This window comes from Felis catus, chromosome F1 (assembly GCF_018350175.1).
Source record: "Felis catus isolate Fca126 chromosome F1, F.catus_Fca126_mat1.0, whole genome shotgun sequence".
Classification (NCBI taxonomy): Eukaryota; Metazoa; Chordata; class Mammalia; order Carnivora; family Felidae; genus Felis; species Felis catus.
The window spans coordinates 57,578,761-57,588,610 of NC_058384.1; positions in this window are offsets into that span (position 1 = coordinate 57,578,761).

The window sequence follows — 9,850 nt, forward strand, 5'->3', positions numbered from 1 at the left end:
GGCTCAAGATGGAGTCACTAATGCCAAGCCAAGTCACCAAACAGAGGCTTAGTGTTGCAGGAGTTTTTACCTCAATACCTGGGGTTCGTTGTCTCGCTCCTTCAAAGAATGAACAGGTGGATACAAAATGAGCAGCCACGGGGCGCCTGGGTGGCGCAGTCGGTTAAGCGTCCGACTTCAGCCAGGTCACGATCTCGCAGTCCGGGAGTTCGAGCCCCGCGTCAGGCTCTGGGCTGATGGCTCAGAGCCTGGAGCCTGTTTCCGATTCTGTGTCTCCCTCTCTCTCTGCCCCTTGCCCGTTCATGCTCTGTCTCTCTCTGTCCCAAAAATAAATAAACATTGAAAAAAAAATTAAAAAAAAAAAACAAAAAACAAAATGAGCAGCCAGGAAAAGTTTATTAGTGTATAAGATCAGAAAGAAAGAAAAGTAGGGGCGCCTGGGAGGCTCAGTTGGTTAAGCACCCGACTTCGGCTCAGCTCATGGTCTCGAGGTTCGTGAGTTCAAGCCCCGCGTCGGGCTCTGTGCTAACAGCTCAGAGCCTGGCGTCTGCTTCAGGTTCTGTGTCTCCCCCTCTCTCTGCCCTTCCTCTGCTCATGGTCTGTCTCTCTCTGTCTCTCAATAATAAATAAACGTTAAAAAGAAAAGAAAAGAAAAGAATAATGCCATTAAAAAAAAGAAAGAAAAGTATGGCATCTCTCTTTATAGAGAGGAGACATTCAGAAGTGAATGTTTGCGACTCTGGGCAAGAATCTTTATTTTATAAGGTTCTGGTCAGTCCCCTCCCCCTTCCATTCCCCTTTGTCCCTTCTCAGGTCCTACCCTTACTGGCTGGGTACCTCTAGGTGCTGGGTGGTCCACTCCTGATTGGCTCGTCCACTGTGTGAGGAGTCAGACCAAGGTCATATTGTCCCTCGTGTGATAAAAGTTTTATGGTTTTTTTAGTTATGTATTTTGATTGTGAAATTCCTGAGGGGAACCGGAGGGGGAGTAGGTGGGGTCTTTTACATCCTTAAGAGGCACTTTACATCTGAGGGGTTTGCTGTGGTCAGACCTTCCCAGCATGGTTCCAAAATATGTGTTTTCCCCCCACCCAGGGACCTCAGGTCCTAAACTGTCCCTCTCTGCCTATTTTGCCCTATCTTTTCCCTCTCATATTCTTATCAAACCTAATTGCAATTTTAACTTTTCCCAGAAATGTAGTCTTAATCAGTCCGTTAGGAATTTTCTGGTCAGCACCAATCCTTATTCCTTCCCGTGGGCTCTCTCCACTCCCCACAGGAAGATGAGGTAATCCACCTAATAACGCCCCCTGCTCTTCCCCTAAGGGAGAGTGACCTTGCCTGAAGCAATCCTTTCTTTGGCTAATTGTCCTGTCCCTTCTGCCTATAAAATCCTTCCATTTTGTACAACTGCTAGATAGAGATGCTGTCTTCCACCCCTTCTCTTTCTTTTATTTATTTTTTAATGTTTATTTATTTTTGAGAGAGACAGAGACAGAATGCGAGTGAGTTAGGGGCAGAGGGAGAGGGAGACACAGAATCTGAAGCAGGCTCCAGGCTCTGAGCTGTCAGCACAGAGCCCAATGTGGGGCTCGAACTCACGAGCTGTGAGATCATGACCTGAGCCGAAGTCAGACGCTCAACCGACTGAGCCACCCGGGCGCCCCTAAGAATCTCTTAATAAAGCCAATTAGATCTTCAAATTTACTCAGGTAAATTTTGTTTTTAACAACGCGTATATTTTACATACCAGTTTGTAAGTTTCTAGCGGGAAGAATGCCTCCAAATTTGTTTTGTAAACCTAGGGAGTCTTGCATATAATAAGTGCTCGGTCGTAATCCATACGTATCAATATTATGGTTCGTGGTAAGCAAACAACACCATAAGCAGTAAGTGCAGGCAAGGTAGTGAGGCGTAGGGTGGGGCGGGCATTACTAAATCTACTTCCTCCCCATTCTGATTATTGAAGGGGAGACAGAGAAAGAAAAACATTTTTCACACTCTCAAAGGCCCCAGTGGTTTATCCAAAGCGAGAGAGTTTATTTGGTTTTCCGTTTGTGGTGAAAAACTTTAAATAGTAGCAATCGTGGAGTTTGGTTATAAAGAAGTGTTCTCCGCCCAAGAACATTCCTTCCCCGAAGCATCTTTGTCAGAAGTTGTAATCTAACATCAGCCAGGATTCCTTGTGTTTATGTCAAGGACTCTGTTAGCACATCATCCAGATGAATTTATTTCCTGTTGTGACGATCAAGGATAGTGCTTATAGGGGCGTCTGGGTGGCTCAGTCGGTTAAGCGGCCGACTTCAGCTCGGGTCATGATCTCGCGGTCCGTGAGTTCGAGCCCTGCGTCGGGCTCTGTGCTGATAGCTCGGAGGCTGGAGCCCGCTTCTGTTTCTGTGTCTTCCTCTCTCTCTGCCCCTCCCCCATTCGCGCTGTCTCTCTCTGCCTTTCAAAACTGAATAAATGTTTAAAAAAAAAAAAAAGGATAGTGCTTATAAAGATTTGAGTTCTGTGTTCCTACTCAGTATCCATGAAAACGTACAACTCTGGCCCCATTTCCATAGGCAAGCGGTGCTATATGTGAGTTCTCTGTTATGTTGATGGAATTTCTACAGCAGGATGCATTGAACCCAATTTTCTTATAAATTAGTTGATGATACTGGTGTTGTGTTTCCTTGTGATACTTGGACAGACAGAAACATAAAAAAAAGGGAAAGTTCTAGAGAAAGACCCCCCTCCCTATAGTTCCTCATTCTATCTTTGCCCCCAGCTTCCTCTGACTTGATTAGCCTCGATCTTGGCCTATAAAGACTAACAAACACTAACCTAGTTTGCAACCCCTCAAAGCTACATCCCTGGGATGGCCCCTGCTCCCTTTAGAGTGCCTGCCCGAGAAAGCTCAAAATTGCCCAAAGAATTAGCTGTTCCAGCCAACACGTGAAGACGGGGCAGCATTTGTGGGACCGCAGGAGGCTTACTCAGACAAGCTCCAGGTAGGGAACTCAGTGGCTTTCACATGGACCCACCCCCTTTCCCACTTTGTCATTTTTCACTTCCCCGACCAGCGCTCTATTGTTCTCCCCTTAAAAGGCCCAGTCACCTCCTTACAAATTGAAGTGGAGGCTGGTTTATGCTGGACTCTTTTCCTTATTGCAGGAGCTATTGTTGGAAAAATGAATAAAGTTTTACACCGTAAGATGGCCCAGGGGACTGAGACAAGCTCTGGTCTCCGGCTTGGAGACCCCTCTTCCGGGTTCTTCCTGCCCTGTTTGCCGCTGGAGGGAAAACCCGCCACAGATATGGAAGCTGACAACTCTTAATTCATTACCCTTCCCCCTTCATTCGGGGCTCAGATCTTTGGAGAAACGTCTCCTCTGAGCCCGCCGGTGTTAAATAAATCTCCGATCCACCAAGATCTCCGAGTACTGTTTGGTTTTTCCACCAGCGTTCCAGCCTGGTTCCATAACATATTTTGTTCCCTGACCAAGAAACCCAACTGCGCTGGCCCATTGTTGCCACCGGTTGGGAGAAGGGCGAGGCAGCGGTGGAACTGGGGATCCCAAGGGAGAAGGCGCGCCCTGCCTGAATTTCGCAGTCTCCCGCTCGCTCGGCCGCCCTAGGCCAGCCCCGCTCCGTTGTTCCCGCCGGACTGGAGGAGACTTGGCAGGTGAGGACCTCGACCCGATGTCGGAACTGGTAAGGCTGGGGCCCAATGTAGTCGGGCCCACTGGCAAGAGTGGAAGGGGGACCTGATCACTCCCCAGAGACCTCAGAGGTCTCACAGGTAGAAATTCTGTGGGAGGGAATGTAATAACCTCTGGTGTGTATGTGAGTGTGAATGTGCGACTCCGTCTGGCTTGCCTGCCGAGTTCGATTCTGTGGGTCCAGGGGCGGGCACCCTTAAGGTCCCCAAAAGCCCAGAGTCTGAGTGGGCCCCTCTGTGATTCCAGGGTGAATGGCACACAGCCTACAGTGGCATCAGAATAGTTTCTGATCCTAAGTCGCAAAGCGGAGACCGCTTCGGCTAAGCGTCACCTAAGTTCCTTCGGGACATAGCCACATGGGCATCTGACTGGTCCTGTTAGAGGGGACACCCCTATCCCTCTGTCTTTGCGACTCTGCCTCACGGGAACCTTATGGGGTCGAGACAGAGCAAAGAAGGGGTTTTTGGGAGACTGTGGAATTAAGATAACCCCCGGCATGTTAAGGACCCTATGTGAGTTAGAATGGCCCACTTTGGGTGTAGGAGGGCCCTCTGAGGGAACCTTGGATGTCCCAATGGTCCGCTGCATCTGGCATGTTGTCTCCAGAGACCCAGGTCACCCTGATCAATTTCCGTACGTCGACTCCTGGCTTGACATTGCCCGAAATCCTCTGCCTTGGGTGTGATTCATCCATAGCAAGCAGAGCCAGGCAAAGGTTTCAGCCACGTTATCTGGAGACTCACCCAGGGAGCCAAAGAAGCAACCCACCGCTCCCCTAGTGTTTGCAGGAGACCCGGAGGAAGATTCCATCTTTCTGCCACCTTATGACTGGGCTCCCTCCCCGCTGCCCCTGAGCTTGAAACTCCTCCCCTGACTTTCTCTCCTCTGCCACCACCCTTCCCCTCCCGACCCAGAGAACCCTCCCCCACAAGGACGAGTGGCCAGATTGCACCCTTAGCCGGGTGCAGACACTCTCCAGATGCTGGTCCACATCTGCTGGTACCAAGATGCTCTCCTACGGGGGATCAGAGCAGGGACTGAGAAGTGCATGAATATGCCCAGCAGCAAGGGGATCCCCCCGGAGATTATTATAAGAGACTATGGGAGGCTTATACCCTGTTTGCTCCAGAGGCACAAAAGAGCCACAACGGGAAAGGTCTAGCTGCCAAGAGGGAGAGGCCCAGAACCTTCTTAGCAAGGGGTCAATGAGCCTACTGCAAGCAAAAAGGACATTAAAAGAATAAATGTCCCAATCAGGGAAAGTCCCAGAAACCCAGCTGATATCAGGAGGAACCTCGGGAAGGGGACCTTATTGGTCTGGCCGAGATAGAATCAGACTGAAGGGGACTCTGACTCTATCCCGGTTCCTCTCCTTAATAGATGTGAGGGATTCTCCCTCATTTCCCAAGTTAACAGCTATAATTGGAGCCAACTGTGGCTAGTCTACCTCAGGATGGGAACTTTAAAGAATGTTCCCAAGCAGTTCTTGAAACTCCGTTTGTTTCGGGGAAATTCCCGGTCTTCTCTGGCATGATGTGGACTCCATATTTCCACTTTGATGGAAAAAAAACATGGCGTCTGCTCCTCTGTCTGAGTTAAGGTTTTGAATTAGGTTTTCCTTCACCTTCTACTGGCACCTTGCCTCTTCTGCCTTCCCCTCCCCCTGCTGTTTATGCACCAACTTGGGTGTGGTCTACATAACAGGTTCCTTATACCTTCCTCCTTGCCTCAGGCACCATTGGCTCCTCCTCTCATCCTCAAGGTCAAGGAGTAAAATGCACCCCCTTCCTTGGACAGCAAGGTCTTTTCCAAGTAGAATGAATTGCTAAAGCTTTGATTACTGAACATAGGCTTGTGTTTTTAACTTATTGCAGAGAAATTAAGGCTATTTGGACCTACTGGAAAACATGCTTTGTACTTAATTGGTTCATGAATTTACCATCTAAAAATTCTGGTGTAAACACCTCCCAGTTGGTTACTAAGTCCTCAATTGGAGACTAAGATTTCCTAAGAGTTAAAATTCTGCTAAGTGTGCTTAAGACTGATGGAAATGAGGAAAGCAGCCCTGTATGTAGGAAAGTAGGAAGTATGTAAGAAAGATATAAGGAATGGAAATACATTTTTGTTGAGGGTAGAAGAAAGTAATTTTGTCCTAAATGAGACTGGTTATTTGGAGAGAAATGGCTTTGGGACAACGTTTGAAGACAAAGGAAAGTTGCAGAAAGTTCATGAAGGGAAATCTTTGGAAAGGAATTTTATGCATGCTCGGGATGGACTAAGGTTGAGATGAATGGCATTTTAAAAGTATGCTGGTATAAGGTTGAAATTCTTCTTTTCTCTGCTCAAATGACAAAGTTTTCTTGGACTGTTGATCTGCTCTTGAACGCTGTAACTGTCCAAATATATATACAATTCCTAAGGTTTTAATGTTTTGGTATAAGGTCATCACTTAATATTCTGATTACTTGAAGTGTTATGTGTCACAGAAATAACCGAATTTCTTGGTCAGTTGCATCATAATGTACTCTCGTTCAGATCCTTAACAATGTCTATTTCTGAGATTTTGTCATTTATAATTGTTCTTATTCTCTCACAAAACCTGTTTCTTGGGGCGCCTGGGTGGCGCAGTCGGTTAAGCGTCCGACTTCAGCCAGGTCACGATCTCGCGGTCCGGGAGTTCGAGCCCCGCGTCAGGCTCTGGGCTGATGGCTCGGAGCCTGGAGCCTGTTTCCGATTCTGTGTCTCCCTCTCTCCCTGCCCCTCCCCCGTTCATGCTCTGTCTCTCTCTGTCCCCAAAATAAATAAACGTTGAAAAAAAAAATTAAAAAAAAAAAACCTGTTTCTTCTTCAAGAAGATTTATAAAAAGGGCTTTGGGGACAAATACAGGTATTCGACATCTTTAAGATTAGTACTAAAATGGGTAAGAATTTCCAGAACTAAAGAGTGCATTCAAATTGAACAAGAATTAGGAACATGGGATTAAATGAACTGAGAAAGATTATAGTTTTGTGATTCTTGCTGAAAATAATGCTGGTTCTCCAATGCTTGCTCTTCCAAATTAAGGAAACTTTCTCTTAAGATATCTATGATATACAGAAATGTCATAAAGTATCCATTTGTAAACTGAAGCATTTATCTTTTCTCTCTGCATAACTCCCCCGAAATTCAAAAAGTCTCGGTAAGTATTCTTTCTTTCATGGCAATTACAATTGTTTGCATAAATTCAATAAGAATCTGTTCATCTTGCAACAGGTCATGATCGTTAGAAATACTGGTTATTTTACCAAGGATTTGGCTGGAATGTCATATTTGAGAGTGACATTCATAGACTCAGTTATGACCACACAGCTTTAAGGAACTAAGGTTGGCTTTATGAAACGTGGAGCCATAAAGCCCCTTGGAAATGTTGGCCTGGTGCCTTACTTAACAGAGTTCCCAGCAGCCTCACCAGGAGAGTAAAGAAGGCCACTTCCTGGCAGGTGCAGGAACCTCAGGCTATCCCGGGGACCTCATGAAGAGGAATTCGCCCAATTCTACAGGTATTGCAGGCCTGTCTGATAACAAGTATCTGGCTTGACTTCTGGCCTGGAGAGGCTGCTAAAAGTTCAACGTGGAGATTCCTTCTAAAAGGTTCCGGCAAAGCAAACTTTAAAAGATCCTCATGATCAATCGCTATTCCTGCTGAGCTTATGTAAATAATTAAGCCAGGTTTGTTAAGACTGGATTTGTTCTACAAATGTGTTGGTCTCAGTTTGGCTATCTCTGGAAAGGGGGGTTTTTAGAGAGAAAAACTGATTCAACAAGGCACCATTATGGACGTTAAATTCTAGTTCTGATTGTCTTTAAATGTTTGTTGTTGACCTAAACTAGACAACTTGAGGTAAACTTCAGAAAAATTGTCACGGTATTTCACATATAGACAATCTTCTGGGCTTGTTATTCTGTGGGGATAATAATAAGACCCCACGGGCATAAGATTATTTAAACAACTGGAAAACAGGATAGATCTCTAAATATGCAAACCATATCTTCCCTAAACCTGATCTGACAGTTACCAGAAAACCACCCCTTTCGAAGACTTGGAGGTGAACTTTACAGATATACCACCAGAGGATTCAGTTTCAGGTATCACCCCATGGCTCCATCACTCCAGAGCTAAGAAGGCCAACTCAGAGGAACCCTCAACCTGGCGAAGTGATCCAGATCTAGTCAACCCGCTTAAACTGACCCTCAACAAGACACTGGCCCCTGAGATCTCCAGCCCTGCTCCAGCCACACCCCGGAAGCCGGCTGGCCTGTGCATGGCAGAAGCTTGAGGAATCAACGTGTGGACCAAGCCCAAGGGGGTTCGGATGCAACTCAGCCAGCCCTTGCCCCTTACTGGTGTCATAGCCCGGATCTTGCTTCTTGCTGTTGGGCTAACAGAGACTGCACCAACAAGCTGGACATGGGACAGCTGGCAGAATCCCTGGTAATCTTACAAAGCCAGATAAACTCCCTGGCAGCAGTGACCCTCCAAAATAGGCGAGCCCTCGACCTCCTCACTTCAGAAAAAGGAGGGACTTGTATCTTTCTGGGGGAGGGATGTTGCTATTTCATAAACCAGTTGGGAATAGTTAATACTAAGGTGAAGGAACTCAAGGAAAGAATTCAACATAGACAACAGGAAAGTATCAATCAATGGAAAGGATGGGATCTCACAGACTGGGCATCCTGGCTCCCTGCCCTGGCGGGGCCCCTCCTTTCCATAATTTTACTTGTGACCGTCAGCCCCCGTATACTAAATGCCCTGGTACATTTTATTGAAAACACTTGCTCGCCAAACTGCAGCACGCGTCTTAGCTCTCTGAGGGTACCAACCCCAAGAGCTAAAAAGGGATGCCTAATAAAAGATTTTTTTAAAAGGCATCAAAGGGGGAATGTTGGGAAAACGAATAAAGTTTTACACCGTAAGATGGCCCAGGGGACTGAAACAAGCTCTGGTCTCCGGCTTGGAGACCCCTCTTCCGGGTTCTTCCTGCCCTGTTTGCCGCTCGAGGGAAAACCCGCCACAGATATGGAAGCTGACAACTGTTAATTACCCTTCCCCCTTCATTCGGAGCTCAGATCTTTGGCGAAATGTCTCCTCTGAGCCAGCCGGTGTTAAATAAATCCCCGATCCACCGAGATCTCTGAGTGCCGCTTGGTTTTTCCGCCAGCCTTCCGGCCCGGTTCCATAACACTATTACTGATGGAAATCTGTCCTTACCCTTTTGTGTGTCTGATTTTGTGTAACATCTTTAACCATGTAAGTTCAGCTAAGCCCATCTAAACAATCCCTGATTGCTTGGGTTATGAATGCATAAAAGAGGGGCGTCTGGGTGGCTCAGTCAGTTGAGTGCCCGGCTTCGGCTCAGGTCGTGATCTCACAGTTTGTGGGTTCGAGCCCCGCATCGGGCTTTGTGCTAACAGCTTGGAGCCTGGAGCCTGCTTCTGATTCTGTGTCTCCCTCTCTCCCTGCTCCTCCCCTGCTCATGCTCTATCTCTCTCCTTCAAAAATAAATAAAAACATTAAAATTTTTTTTAAAGAATGCATGAAAGAGACATTGAATGATAAGGGATAAGAAAGAAAAGGGGTCAGAAGGTATAAACTTTCGGGCTTAGGGTAAATAAGTCATGGGGATTGATGTGGGAAACAAAGGCAGAAGGAAATGGCAGATAAAATTGAATTTCCTTATAACCTGCAGCCCATCAACAACTACTTGAGGCCAGCAGAGTAAAACATTTCCCCAGGAACTCCCTACTGTCTTAATGCTAATGCTTTGTGGGAGGGAAAGACAACCTTAGCTTGACAATAGCTAGGCCTCCTGTATCCTGTGGATCTTCTTTAGCGGAAGAAAATCTCACTGGAAACTTCCCCTGGACTTTACTCCCCGCCCCCCCCCCCAACTCCATAGTATATAACCAGTCTCTCATGGTCCCAGGGCAGCTCCTTCTGCCCATGGGTCCTGTCCCCGTGCTTTAATAAAGTCACCTTTTTGCACCAAAGTTGTCTTCAAGAATTCTTTCTTGGCGGTCGGCTCCGGACCCCACAAACCCACCATCACCCCCAAAAACCTCATCAGGGATGTCACATACAGCATGCTGACTGTAGTTAACAAAACTG